The sequence below is a fragment of the Erithacus rubecula genome, assembly GCF_903797595.1.
Source record: "Erithacus rubecula genome assembly, chromosome: 3".
Classification (NCBI taxonomy): Eukaryota; Metazoa; Chordata; class Aves; order Passeriformes; family Muscicapidae; genus Erithacus; species Erithacus rubecula.
Genome location: NC_136689.1, coordinates 125828765 through 125840768, shown reverse-complemented (window position 1 = coordinate 125840768; position 12004 = coordinate 125828765).

Below are 12004 nucleotides of genomic sequence, written 5' to 3'. Positions count from 1 at the left end.
AAATAAATCAAGACCTGTATCATTATTTTGTAGCTATTCATGATTGCTGTCTTTTGTGCTCTTTATTTAGCAAAACTGCTTAAAATAATAGATTTAGTCATTAGAAAATAAAAAGTCAACTTGCCCTTTTGCCTGCCAGTGAAAGATTGTTTCTTGAACTTTCTAAAGTCTCACCTAGATTAACTTTAAGAGACTAAAACATTCATCACTTCCTTTTCCTGGGGCAAAAAACTCCAAAGAGCTCAAAATTAGGAATATTTTTAAAGCGTAGTTTAAATCTCCTCCTTCCTAGCTCTACTTGCATTTAAATTCCTTCCTAGAGAGTGGCTTGAAATTATGCTCTTATTACTGATAATATATCAGTTTAACATTTTAATATCAGAAACTTAGACTTCTAAATTATAGATAGATAGATATTAGGGCTTTATGAACAAATATCAACTGCTGCCATTGATGGTCTATGGATGTTGACATTAAGAACATCCCGGTATTGAGTTGATTCTGGTTTACTCTTTATAGCAAACATAACATTGAAATTAGTGCATTTATATGAAAAAAATCTGAATTCAGAAGTGAGCAGATTAATATACACCATTTTTATAGAAAAACAAAGTCCATTATGCTTGACTTTAATAAATTTTCTTCATACAATCAGCAATTGTTTATGCTCCATTGTGTTATAAGCATTTACTGGAATTTTATATCCCTTACATTTTGATTTCATGATAACAAATAATTCCAAAAAATGTATAAAGAACTTTTAATCTATTATTCCAGCCATGAAACAGTTCTACAGATCAGAAAAACTGAAGAAAGTCTCAGCTGCTTCCCTCAGATGAGGCAGCCATGGCTGTATTGTGTGTTCCCAGGACAGCTGTGGCTCCCAGCCCTGGTTTCCTTGGGACAAGGGCTGGATGTGCCATGGTGCTGATGCACAGAGCTTTGCCACATGCCTGGCAAATCCATGCCTGGAGGAGGGTGAACCATGCAGCCTGTGCAGTGACAACATCCCCAACCAGCCAAAAACAACAAAAAAGTCCCCACAGACCTCAGGTCTCAACACAGGTCTCAAATTTTACATTTTCATTGTACACCCAGAGTCAGCTCTATTACTACTTGTTTGTTTGCATATTTAGATGAAGATAGACCTGAAGCCTGAATATGACTGAGAAAAGGGACTGATTCAGATGAAGGTCCAAACAAAAATACTAATTCTGACATATTTGATGCTTACCATGGTGGTGTGATCAGAATTTAAACTCCCAGTGAGTTTGTCAGTGGGTCTAACCTAATGCATGTGGTACCTATTATTTCAGAGCTATAGTTTGAACATTTTGTTCAAACTCTAGCTATACTAAAATTCAAAGATTCATTTTTCACAGATACAACAATTAATGCTAGCAATTCTTAATCCTATAGCCTTTCTAAAAATATATTTTTAAAAATGTGACTTACCACACTGAATGTTATATGTGTAGGGTTTTGGAGTGTTTTGAGGGTTGATTTTTGGGAGGGAGAAGTGGAGTGGGTGAAGGTCAGGTGCATCAGGAAAAGACTACTCTTACCTTAACAAGACAACAGAGAGGATATTTCTCCAATTTATATTAAACATAATAGTTTAAGAATACCAGCATCAGTGAAATCTTCACTGATTTGTGAAGTGGAAATAAAGGGAGTCAGATAAATTGTTTTATTTCTTTTTTGCTGTTTTTCTATCCAGTCAGACAGGTGTGCTGGCCACATTAAGTTACCATATGTCTGGAGAAATTGTTTTTAGGATAGCTAATACTATATTTGAGAAAATTTCATGTAGTATATGCCATTTAATATATACAAATTTTGTCCATACAATTATACAATTGGGTAAAATATACAAAATCAAGTTGTATTTAAGAAGATTTTTGGTTATAAGCCAATGCAAATATTATTGTCCCATTATTCCAGGAAGAGATTAAGTGTAGAGTGATGACTTGTGCAGCGTCTGCCAATTGCTGACTAATTTCATGCCCATCATTATTGCATCCACATATACAATGTGAGTGAAAATTCAGAGCGGAACCATGCTGCACAACATACTTCAAATAGCAGTGGTCATTTTGAGGGAAATTATTACATATTTTTTCAGTGTTAATTTCACTCAGTTATTTTAGTGTCCTCAGGGACTTAGAGCATCACAGCATTGGAAACAAAGTACTGGACATGTGTCTAATATAAATAAAAAGGCAGAGATTAATAGAAATGCACAGACTGCACAACTTTTTCAAATTTATTTTTCAACAAAGTATAAAGTTAAGAGAAAACTACACTACACTACTCTCTATGTATCCTGTCTATCAGTGAATGGTTTACAAGACAGGATCCTGGGAATGTTGTACATTATAACAGGGGAAAATAATTAGAGCAACCACAATGTATATACAGCCAGAGAGACATCTTGTAAAAACATTTCCTATAATTGCACTATGACAAAATGTGCAGCTAAATATTCTACACATGGTGAAAATTACACCACAATTAACGGCATGCCTCTAACATAATTAATTCTTAATGCTTTTTTGTAGTTTTAGGAATAAACCCTATCACTGTATGCTGCTTCACATGACAATTTTGTTGGACAACAACTCTCAAAAATTTTCATAAGGCAGGCAGTGCTGGCAAAAAATTTCTGCCTACATTCAAAATACCTCTCCCTGATCTCCTTTTAAGATGCATGTTAAAACTGAGATGTTAAGACAACAGATTGAGAACACTCTCCAATTTAATTGATTCATTTGGCTGAAAAAAGTGTCTGTATTTAGAGGGATGGAGGTTGATTTCTCCTCTTTGCTATATTTGGTATCCCATTGCATAAAAATTGTGGTGTTGTGTGTTCCTTTAATGGTTACAAGTGGATTCTTTTTACAGTGGTGTGTATTCAAAGCTATCCCCCAGAATTGGATATTTGCAATTGCTTTTTGAAAGACAAGCTGTGTTATTTTGTTACTTCCACATCTGGGATGGCCAGGGACAGTCAGACATAGCAGTTGTCACCTTTGTGGGAGCTAAACCAGCATCCCAACACTGTGTTAATAGTTGCTGTTCAAAAGGACATATCCCTTGAACTTAAGTGAGTATTATTATATGAATATCCCAGTAATTTATAATCTCCTCCACCACTTAAAGACCTACTGATATTCACAGCCATTAAATGCCTCTTCCATGTCCTGACCACACACAGCAAGGCTAATTACTCTTGGGGAACTTAAATTCCCACTTCAATTTCAACAGGACTGCACTTAATTTCTGCTCAAATCTCTTATACAGCAACAGTGTTTGCTGCAGAGGATATCAGAACACAGGGCTCCAAGGAACTTTCTGGGCCATTAAGTCAACTCCCCTGTTACTGTAAGCAAACACATTGTATAATTTCTTTCATACACTCCAACATAAAAGTTGTTGGGTTTTGGCCTCTGTTACTCAACTGGAGAATATTCCAAAATGCATTTGCTCTAAGAATGAGGAGTTGCCTTCTTGTTCCAAACTTAAACTTGTTTTATCTCAGTTGACACTCACCGTACACGTGAAAATATTTTAATTTAGTTTAAATTACTTTTCTCCCTGCTGCTTTCCCTTGTGCCCTCCTCCTTACCCTCATTTCACCAGTCTGACCAAGACCATCTCTTCCATCCTCTCACAGGGACAAAGACACTTCTTTTGAACCTATGTTGGTCCTTGTCTGCATCTGCTAGGCTTTCAAATGGCTTTTCTGAAGACAGAAGTTGAAAAGACATCTAACCAAAGCCCTGTAGGATGATCCTAGTATTTTTTGCTCACACTGGCAGTAATTTGACAAACTGTCCCGTCTCTGAGGGTCTCTTCAGGCTTTAGACCTCCCCAGAGAGGGCAAGAAGGTGGTAAAAAGTCTGGTTCTCTCAGAGGCGCCAGCAAGAAAGCAGCTCGAGATGACCTTGTGTTGTTTTGGGGCTGTTTATTTATCTTATCTTAAAAATGTTTCTGCCAGCCCGACACAGGTCCGCTCTGCAGGTCGACCATAGCAGAAAGGTCCCCTGGGAGGGCTGAGCCAAGGCCTTTATACCCTAAACTACGTATACAATATTTACAAATTTTCCCCAATGCCATGCAACCTCTTTACAATGTCCAGTTCTTTCCCCATCCAATCTGTGGTTCCCAGGGTGCAACTTCAGCATGGATGACATGAAGAAGAAGGAGGAAGAAGCCCACCACACCCAGGATCCTCCATCTTGGCCACATGGCCCTTAATATAAACAATCTAAAAAACTACTTATACTACATTCTAACATTCTAATTTACACTCTACTCATCATTATTTTCTGTGTCTCTTCTTTCAACATGGGCAGATTCTCCCAAGGAGCCAAATCCAGTCCCTACAGCTCCTGGGCAGCACTCGGGGGTCTCTGAGGGGTCTGCCAGGGGAGTTTTTGCATCCCCAAAGGAGCCAGGGAAAAACCCTGGACTCCCACACAAACAAATTCTGGAACTGCATTTGTCTTTTCATAGTTGCATCACATTGATGTTTCTTACTCAAACCTTGATCAGCAAATAAAATTCTTCTATAAACAGATGAGCCCTGAGATTCTAGCAGACTTTTTTACATTATTTTTTTATTATCATATTTTATCCTACTCCAATTTGGGCTCTTAGACTTTGCTCTCTCCAAAGGACGTGTATTGGCAATGCCTCTAAACCCTTCACATCTGTATATTTTTCCACAACCCTATTCATATTTGCATGAAGTCACTGAGAAATTATTAAACAAAATCAATACTTGTTACCAGTCTGGTTTCATCCCTTTCCAGGCTGATGCTATCCACATTCATGACTCCTGTTACCTGATTTACAATACCACCCCTGATTCCTCTCATTAAGACAAGTAAAATTTGCCCATTTGTTTCCACAGCATGTATTTCTAAAATTTTTATAAGCTATTTTACACATTTTTCTGTGGAAAATTTAAGTTTGGTGTCATCTACCTATGTTAAATTATCATTTGTCATTTTCTATATTTAATTTATCTCCTAATGCTCCTGCAGGGTATCAAAGTTTGACTTAGGTTTGCCAATTTTATTATATTCAATTTCTTTTAGAGATAGGATTTAGGAGTAAAAACAAGGCAGGCTTAAGACTTAAAAGGGTATAAGAAGAAACTTATTAATAACACAAAAAGAAAAAAGAAATTCTGATTAAGATTTCCAGATTATTCCCTCCTCCCCCTTCCCTCATTTCACACATTTCTTAACAGCAACATACAGAGAACACTTCAGTCAATTATCTACTTAAATAATAATTTCAGTTCATTTTAGAGAGAAAAGTTCCCTTTTTTGGTTTAGGCTTAGGGGATGTCTTCACTTTCACAATCTGCATCTGCCCGGAGAAAAACTGCAAACTATGAACTTCCTCTCATCTTCACAGTCCATCTAGAGCCATGTTACGGGTTATGCTGCACACTTGGGGTATTACTTTTAAAGGTAAGCTGATGAAAGACAAAATTATTTTTATCTCTTTTTCTATTAAATGTCTCAGTTCATATTTCCAGTCCCAAAACAGAGATCCCCATCCCCTCAAAGCAAAAGATCCTTTTCTCAAGCACTTTAACCTCCCAAAGTATTTTTGACAGTTTAAAGGAATTTCAGTGTAGTCACAGTCTCCTCATAGCCCACAAAAAAAAAGGTTTTCAGCTACTTATCAGTGGCATCTCTTCAATCTCTTCCCATCTGGAAAACTTAGCTTTCATTTCACTGACTTCAGTAGACTCCTTGCTTTACTTTTCTCATTCAGGAGAGCTCAGGAGATCTGTAGTCTCATCCAGGCATTAAAAGGGTTAAAATTGTATCTAGATGTTGAAGGAACTGGGCTAGGCCATGCTGGAAAAAACATGGCAGCAAGGGCCACGTGGAGGAGGCCGGACAAAACTCCAAAACTCAGCTGCACCTCCCAACACCACACAGCTGGGGGCTTCTCTCCCTCTCCTGGCTGCTTCCAAAACACAGCGGCAGAAGCCTCGGCTGAGTGGTGGAGGTGGACCAGGACCTCAGGAAAAGCCTCTCCCCATCCAGCCACCAGGGCTCCCCAGCCAAGGACAGGGGAAGGGAAGGGGGCTTCAGTGGCTCCCTCACCCCCCGCTCGGCCAGGCCACATGGAGAGGGAAGACAGCCCAAGCCAGGGCTGGGGACGAGCCAGAGCCAGGGCTGGGGCCCCGACCAGAGCCAACCTCACCTCCGTGGAGGCCAGAAGTCAAAAGAGGCCGGATTAGCTTTACCAATGTGATTTATGAAAGCGAAATAACTTTTTAACTGGTTACTCAGTTTGTCAATCAGCTCTCTGAGCAGCCCACAGAGGAAGCTCCCAGAGAGCACAGCCCTCCTCTTTCCGGGCCCTGTGCTGCTCCTCTCGAGCAGCTCCCCCTGCCATGTGAAACCAGCACACAAGGTCTCTTCCAAAGCTGGATGTAGAGCCTTACACAAAGTTTAGACCAGACTTTTATGTCCATGCCTGTCTACATGCCTTTTACTGTACTTAAATGCAGCTGTTCCCCTTGCCACTCTCCTGTGTGTAGTGACAATGCTCACTCACCCTGAGGTGTTAAGAAGCTTGCAGTTCCCCAACAGAACGTCTTCCAGCCTCTTGGGATTGAGACAGGTGGTACACCCCACCAAGATGAACTTTCAAGCTGAAATTTGCACTTGGATGCCACATTCCCAATGACCCCTTCCCATTTGTTCTCATGGCCAATATTGTTACCCCTCCTGAACATGGGGGCAAAGGATTTATGGCACATTACGAAGTTTTCACACAGTTCTCACTGGTTTTGGCTCTTGCAACAATGATTTCCTCTAGAGCAGTCCTTTTTTCAGCTCATATATGTTCCCTGCTTATTCCAAATATTTTTCCTGAGACAGTAGTTCCCTCTGCCAGGTCTGAAACACATCCCTATGTAATCTTCCCCATGGCACTTTTATGTATTCCTCAGCATCTTTGACCTGAAGCATTTCCAGTTTGAAGGTCCTCAGAAACCCAGGCCCAGCTGTCTCTCCTAACCAGTCAAATTTTCAGAGTTTGTTCCAGTTAAGTATGAAATCCTAATTAGAGAATTATTTTTTTGTTTATCCTTCCATTTAAACTGAGTCAGCTCAAGACCACTCATGTTAAACAACTGCCAAGTCCCATCCAAAAAGTGACTGAACTTTATTAGTGTATGAAGTGATTGCTGCCTGCAGTACACAGAGCCAAATCCTGACACCTTTCCTCTGCCCTCTTTACTCTGGCATAAGTTTGCTGAAATCAATGGGAGTTTTGTTTATGTAACTAAAGGATTGGGTCTACACCTCATAGTTTTCTTTGAAATTCCTTAATGTGAAAGGTGCTACACAAATACATTATTATTTTACTTTCTCTTTATAAAGCACAAAATATTATTGGCTATTGAAAGTTTATGGAAACTTGAAGCAATTGCAGTTGGCATTGACCTTTTCCCCAGCATAGGAGTCCCTAGGATAACACAGATGTCATGTGCAATGAAATTCATGTTGTAAGCACAGCTGTTTAGTAAAATAAAGTAAGATAAAAAGAAACAATTACCTAATTTGATATGGGATCTTTTTAATTTTTTTTCTTTATCTTAGGCTACAGTGTGCAACTTATTGACTCATCCAGTGCCAGATAGGCTTTTTCCCATCTACAAAACCAGTTTTCACTTACATTTACTGCTGGGAAGCCTTATTTGAAATGGTGAAGTGTAGGAAGTAGAGCCAACAAGAACATTTTATATTTTACCCGGACTTCTCTTCTGCAATTTACTTATAAACTTCACGTGATTGTTCTCAGGCTAATATGCACAATTTGGAAAATTGAAATAGCCTTCTATAACATTCAAACACAATCCCATAAACTGAATCAATTGTGAAAGTAAGTTTTACCTCAAGACCCCACAATGAGGTATCTATTACCAGGAGCTCTAAGCAAATGTTCTTTTAATTAGCTACATTTATCTTTAATGCCTGTTTTGACAGAAACTCTAACATAAACATACATTACAAATACAGAAAATCCAGCTCAAAGTATGGTTAATTTTTATGCTTGACAGAGCCATTTGGAAAAAATAACTGTGACCTTTTTGGAGCCTGGAAAAAAAAAATCTTAATGTGATGTCATTATAACACAGTTTCAGAAACCAAGAAGAAACAGTGGCATCTGTAGCTAAAGTACTATAACAATTCTTAAACTATTCCTTAAATGTGGCAATAAAACCCTAAAAAGACCTTTGGGCCTTAGGTTGATGCAGCTGAAAAATCATGTTAAATAATTTCTGTAAGGACAACTGTAATTATAAACCTGATTAACGTTTACCTACATTTTATTCCTAGAGTGTCTTAAAGGAGGACTGTGGAACCAGATGGTTACAGAGCACACATGATGGATATAGTCCATCAAGCATGTCCATTGCCATGGAAACAACAGGAATAACATTATCTTTAGTGTCTATTTCTTCACAAAACTTTTCATTTAAGTGTTGCTGCCAAACTAAGCAAAGTCCATACAAATACCTAAGTACCAGCTCGAAAAAACAGATTTGCTTCCCCCCTGCCACAGTAAGAGTGACAGACATGGTTGCATGTTGCAGGAATGATAGTAGCCTGTGACCTCTGCTTGGTCCAAGCTGTACTCAGCTGCTTCTCAACAGACTTCCTTTGGCTTTGTTGGGGGGTTTTCTGTTTGCCTTATATTTTTTTTAAGGTCATTTGACTAGGGTTACGATTTTGAGCTCTCCTATTCAAACAATTCAATTGTTATTTGAATGAGTAAACAAACCAGGTGATAAAAATGTCTTTTTTTCTTATTTTCTCTATCAATGAAAGGAACCAGAGACAGAGCAGAAGACAGAGAGTTTGACAAAGACATGAAACAATACAGATGTGTTTTATGGGTCATCATAACCTTGCAAGTAAGCATGTGGATTACAAAACTGTAAATCTGAAACAGAATGAGAGAATGTATGCACACAGAGACAGCAGACAGCATTGACACCATACTAACTAACCTGAAATGGTCTATCTTCATCCTCTCTGTTGGGGATGCTTCATTTTCATGAAAATAAATGTTCCATCCTGTCCTCAGCTTTTCCCTCTTATTCCATTTCATAAAAATAAACAGGACATGATGCTGTATGTAAAAATCCATACCCAGCCCTCCAAAAGCCACAAAACTGCATATCTTCTGGTTTATACTCAACTCATCAATGGTCTGAAATGCACTTACGAATCCAGTGATTGTAGAAAATAGTGGCCACTCAAAAGAACTTCCAGTATTTTATCTTCTTGTTCAAGTGTGTCAAAATAATGATTGATGGGGCAAAGGCTCTACTTCGCCCTAGGAAAGTACACAGCAAAAATCCTATTGGTGCCACTGGGGAGTGGTTAATCTAATTCCCTCTCACAAAGTATACCTAGCAGGTCCATCCTGTGGCACATGTATGCAGGTTAAAGCATTTCAGCCACAAAATTGTCTCACCATGTGTTCCCACAGCCAACAAGCTCAATGATGTGTTATGCCACACAGTCACTAGATCAAGAGTTGTTGCCAAAACTTGTGAAAACATTCCTGGAACCATGTGAATATGATCTGTGCCTTTGTTCCATGCAATATACACACCTATGAAAAAATTGCCTCCAACAAAAAACTGAGGATTTGAAGATGTCATGCTAAGACCATCTGCTTTGGAATTTCACACATTGGGAAGCCAGTGTGGAATATGCATCATGGTCTCTAAGACTTGCAGAGGGAGGGCTGCAATGCAGAGACCCATACCAACATGAGCTGGAAGTAAAACAGCCACAGCTGTGTGCTGTACAGCTTGGCCTGCCATAAGAACATGCCCAAAACACTCCTGCCTTGCTGCCATCAGCACATCAGAAACACAGCTTTACACAGGCAGTGCCTGGGACTGCTCCCTCAAGTTCATTGGTGCTCTCAGGGGCTCTGAGTCTGTCACAGGGGCACAATGGCCACAGACAGCTGAAATTTCTGCTGAGCTGCAGATATTCTCACCTGAGGGATATCACATTACTTCAGGGCTTTCCATTTCCATGTTCAAAGCTCTGCATACCTGTGCCCTGACCCCTACTTAAATCCAGTGTCTTATCATATTCCCTCTCCATCCTCCACTGAGGCCAGTGTTTTCAGACTAATTCCCATACACTCTGCACTTCACAGAGAGCATTTCATTTTTACTGGTCAATATTTGGGTCCCCTGGTTTTGCAAAGAGGATGTTTTTCCTGCTATGAGAGTTGCCTAGTATTATTAAAACAAAGCACAGCATACTATGCAAAATGCAGTGTGGCAGTGTTGTCCATACTGCACAAATTAACCTAAAGTGTATTTTCCCTGGCATGGGATGGTGGCTAACCATCTTAGAGGTGGTCAGAGGTTTCCACAACACACATTTTTGTTTTGCAGATACAAAAGAAGTTGACATAGTGCCCATTTGTCTCAGGTTTTGCAACTTGCAAACAGAACAATCGAAAAAATCTGTACATTTTTTCCAGGACAGGATCATCTTATTTTACTTAGAAAAAATATCTATGAAGGTCTCACTACTTCTGTCACATTACTCTTATTTCTGTATTGCTGAATAAGCAGGGTTGTTCACCTGCTGCCTCATCCACAAAAATTGTCTTCATATGCCTGGTGAGAGAGGCTCCAGAGTGACTTTAATACAGAACATACACTCCCTCCTCGACTGGCTTTGTTTTCTGAACATCTGTAACCTGGGGCCCAATCACCCCATACAGGAGAGGAGCAGCCACTGCTGGAGCCAAACCCAGCTCAGCCACCACCTGCCCTTACCTTCCACATTCTTTCACTGCCTTGCATTGTTTTGCTTTGCCTCTGACACAAATTTTTCTTTCCCTCAGCTTCCCAGGGAAGCCTTGCAGAGGTGCACAGCCCTTTCAGGCAAGCAGGGTGCACACATCTCACACAGCCCTTTACCTTCTCCCCTCTTCGGCTCCCCAGAAAGCAGAAACCCAGGGAAATTGCTATGCAATGTGCTTAAAAAGTTTTTAATTCAGTATTTGCTGTTTTCAGCTCTTATTGGAAAAACAGTTCAAAGAAATGAGCCTTTCCTTGGACCAGAAAGTTGTGCTGCAAACAACTAGGGAAAATTTAGGTCCCAATAAATATGTCCTGCAGCTATTAAGGGGAGGTAAATAGACCAGACAGAAAAGGACTGGAAACAACAGAGTGGAGCAGCTGCATGCATTGCATTAAAACATTTATCATCTGGCCTACTTGGAGTTGTATTTTACATTGTGAATTTATTATATTTTGGCTTAATAAACGTGAATTCTCACATTCTTCCAAAGTTTTAAGTAAGTCCAGATACGCTTCCCACACATTTCTTCATGATCTCAAGTTGTGTTTTTTAACTACTACATAAAGGATAAATTTCAAGAAATATATGAATAAATAAGGCCTTGTCAGGTGTATTTATCTTATCAAAGTTTGATATGATAAATATCATTTACCCTTTCCCCTGTCAAGATGTGCAGACCGGCCTTTAAGTCTGAAAATAAACTTCATTCTCACTGGTAAATATTGAATGCCACAAAAAAGAATAACAAATGAAATGAAAAGAACAGAAGATAGATGTTGAAAAATATGCTATTAAAGATTTTGAGGACAAATATATCTAAAAGTAGTTTAAAAATATACACAGTGAACAGGAAAATGCTGTTTCCCACTGCCTTTGGGAAGTGCCCTGTACAACGGAAGGAAGGAAGGAAGGAAGGAAGGAAGGAAGGAAGGAAGGAAGGAAGGAAGGAAGGAAGGAAGGAAGGAAGGAAGGAAGGAAGGAAGGAAGGAAGGAAGGAAGGAAAGGAAGGAAGGAAGGAAGGAAGGAAGGAGGGAAGGAGAGGAAGGAAGGAAGGAAGGAAGGAAAGGAAAGGAGGAAGGAAGGAAGGAGGAAGGAAGAAGGAGGAAGGAGGAAGG